This window comes from Anarrhichthys ocellatus, unplaced genomic scaffold (assembly GCF_004355925.1).
Source record: "Anarrhichthys ocellatus isolate YVR2014 unplaced genomic scaffold, GSC_Weel_1.0 scaffold15, whole genome shotgun sequence".
NCBI classification, from domain to species: domain Eukaryota; kingdom Metazoa; phylum Chordata; class Actinopteri; order Perciformes; family Anarhichadidae; genus Anarrhichthys; species Anarrhichthys ocellatus.
In genome coordinates, this window is record NW_022280045.1 from 2,275,533 (window position 1) to 2,279,498 (window position 3,966).

A 3,966-nucleotide genomic window follows, 5' to 3' on the forward strand; every position below is an offset into this window, starting at 1 on the left:
TACTGTCCCTTCAGTCCTAGCCTCATTCAGCAATATTGCCATCTCATGCTGTCTGAATGTGTTTATTGTGACATAAATATCATGAGTTATTCATCATACATTTTTACATTAGTGTCTGTTTTCAAAAAATGTGTCAATCAACTGTAACTTGTCTAAAAGTGAATGCAATCATATATTTGAGAACATGATTATCTGTTTTGTTTTTTTAACAGCTATTTCTGTCCATTAACATCACGCACAATTTATTATGATGAATACTGCCATTGCAATTCTGCATAATGTAATTATTAAAACACTAATTGCACGTTTGTGTCTTATTACTGAGTGTGTGTGTGTGTGTGTGTGTGTGTGTGTGTGTGTGTGTGTGTGTGCTCCAAATGGACAGCAGATGCCAGCATGTAGCTTTCTATCCCAACTGCAGATTTCACAGCAACGCGTAACGCTGCTCTGAAAGGGGCACTGGAAAAAACAATATTGTATCCACATAGATTCTTCTCTTAGTATGCACGAGCGAGAGGAAACGCGGACTTAAGTGCCCCGAGGCCATCGGTGAACTCAGATTTGTAACGGCTGAGCCGAGCCGGGGAAACGGTATCGACTTCAATCATAATGCTGCTGAGAATGGAAACGGTTTGAAGAGAAGAGCAGTGTGACGTCTGTTGTCCCGGGCCATCTCTGAACATGGACCTACATACATTTTATCAGTTCAGTCAGTATTAATTGAGGTTGCTTTTTTTTTTGGTTTAAATGTTATTTTAAATGATTGGCTAAATGAAAAAACACAGTTCGTGGGTGTATTTAACTTTCATCCTTTGATTTATTAGAATATAGTAAGAAACTACCCACTGATTCACAAGGAAAAGATGACATGCTTTGCAGAAAGGAAACCCCTCGCCTTCATCGTGCGACTCCATGCTGGAACATCGGGGCCTAGTGCATCGTAGAAGAAAGAAAAAAATCCAACTCCTAAAGGTGTTCATCTTCATTGACTGACTGGACTAACATGGTTAAGTCGCCCAGTGGAAATGAGAGAGACAGAAGGGGCTAAGAGTCATTCAAATTAGCTGTGGAAGGCTGTGTTCATTAGACAGTGCCATGATAATGTACTGATACTGATGTACTCGTAAAGGAATTATCTCCAGAGAGCTAGGGAGTGTAACACAGACACACACACACACTCCATATTTAGAAGCTAAGGAGAGTCACTCAGGGTTGGCTCATTTCATGCCCGCTGTAGTTTCAGCACTTATAAAATGTTTAGTCCACACAGCATTGCAGCGCCTCAAAACACCACCGCAGCTCATCCACACTAGTGAAACGGCACCATCACCTCTCAAGTTTTATTCCGTCTCCACTGTGGCCGCCTCACAATTTGCCTTCTTTGCTCAACAATTAGCATCCAAATCAAATCTGTCCTGCATCTGTCAACAAAGCATGTCCATCTGTTAATGTATATCATCATCATCATCATTGCCATGATTAGATTTCCTCATTTCCTCTTCTATTACCGCTGCCTCCCCTTTCAAGGAGAGGTAAGGCCATGTCCCATTTGTCATCAGGAGAAAAGGTACATGGAGAGGCACTTAAGAGAAATCTCAGTCGTCTGATACAGTCATTTCTGGAGCTGGTGTGAACAGGGCTGCCACAGAGCTGACAACTCCTCTCCCAAGTCCTGCAGCTCATTCATGAATGCAGCGGGGGTGAAATAGTAGAAGTGGAGAGGTTTCTTCTCTGACCCAGAAGCAGTCGGGTTAATAGACTCATCATCATTGTTGGCAGCTCTACAAATATCCCTCTGTCTCTTTGAATGACGAGGTAGATTGACCTGGAGATGGCATCTCACTGTGTGTCGGCATATATTGGTTTTAATATGAGTGTGTGTGTGTGTGTGATTGACTCTGTGGCTTATTTTGTTTGAGTCTCTGTGTTTCTAAAAAGCTGAGAGTGGTAGTTGATGTGTTGCAGGGTGTGTGTGTGTGTGTGTGTGTGTGTGTGTGTGTGTGAACCGCTGTGATTTTTCTGTCTGTATGCAGACCGGCAGAAGTGTCAGGCCAAACCGGGTCAGGCTCGGTGAGAAGCCGCGGACATTACACAGACACACGTAGTACACAGGGCTTGTCACTGTCCATTAAGGCCAATTAGCCATGACATGGCTCATTCTGCTATTTCAGGACTACAGTATCAAAGTGAGGAGGTTTTGCTCAAATCCTACGTATCAACTACTAGAAAACGTGTGAATCTAACGCCTTGAGAGAGACTCAAAGACATGGCCACATTTTAAAGGATAGATAACACAAGCTGCAGGCATCAATAGCTGGTTTAAATCCTATTCAGTATGTAGATACAGTATTAATGGTACATGTGGCGGTCCACAGGTATCAATCTTTGGACCCCTATTCTTCTGTTTTGTTAGCGAGATCAAAATGCGTCTTCGGCATGGAAAGCACACTTCAAAATGTCATTGCGTCGCGTCATGGAGTGCCTGGCGAGAGGACAAAAGGCTTACTCTACACTGGGGTAAGACTTAATTACCGTGCACCACGTATGTAAGGCGACGCATCGGTTCTATCAGAACTGGAGAGTACACCATATTGAGTATCTCTTTCATTTGGTCTTTTTTTTAATCTTTTCGCGTCCAGATTGGATTGAATCTGTGTCGTTCGCTTTGGTTTTCTTTTTTCGTTTTGTGAATATTTTGACAAGCTGTATCCAACAGAATACAACCGAACCACAAATATAAAAATATATGTGAAAGATGCTCTTGAATCAAATGATGAGCTTCCAAAATCAATTGCGTTGTTAGAAATAAGCTCATGATATTTAAATTTGGCTGCATGGTTTAGAGGAAAACAGAACTACAGAGGCTTAGGTATTTTCTATTTATAGCAACTGTCAATTCACAACACTGGAGATGAGCCAGGGGCTTGCCTCGCGTGCATGCACATACACACACACACACACACACGCACACACACACACACACACACACACACACACACACGTACACACACACACACACACACAAGACTAGCACCACATACTAATCTTCTCATGGTCTCCTCTTCCTAACCTTTCCTTGAACCTCTTTCTGTTTAGCAGACTTGGCTTCGACACCAAAGGTTTGCGGCTAATCGCTCCGTTGCCATGGGAACCACCGTAGCGATGGCACTTGTCACCGTGTCCTTAAGACCGACCTGTCCCCACCCTACGGTGTGCTTTGCGATGCCCTGACTTAGTTTGTGGGGAGCTTGATGTTCTCCACAATGAGATGAACAACAAACAAGATGTGACAAAAAAGGTTTCATATACCAACCCCCCCCCCCCCCCCACACACACACACACACACACACACACACACACACACACACACCCAACCTGAATTATGCTGATGCTGGTATTTCTAGGTAGCCTGATTGGGAGGGAGCTGTTGTTTGGGAAAGGCTCAGGTGCGAGCTAATCTGCTCTAACTCTGCACTAATTAGGATCAAGTCCAGTGGCCACTTTCTCCGGGTTATTGATCAGCGGAGAAGTATTTGGCTCCTATGAGAACAGCAGCACACATAAGGGGAAGCTCTCCCCTCCCTGCCTGCTGAATCTTGTTTGTGTCTTTGAAATTCAATATCCAGTTCCGATTCAACAAGTGTTGATGAGCCTCATCCTTTTACATCTCCAATCAGCCGTGCTCTGTTTTTGCTTGTTTCCCTTGATCAGTACTCTTTAGCTGACCTCATCTGACCCCCTCACTAGTCATTGTGTAGGTGTCCGTTAGCCAGCAGGACGGGCATCTCAAGCCGTGCCAGTTTTTCTATCTCTCATTACTGCCACCATCTCATTTCACTTCACTTGAAGTGAAATGAACGCCATACGCCATTCCCAAAGCTATTTCCACTCACAAAGTAAATTGCTGAGGTCTGGGCTATAAAGTCTGGAAGGCAATCAGATAGATAGAGGTTTTAAACAGCCCCC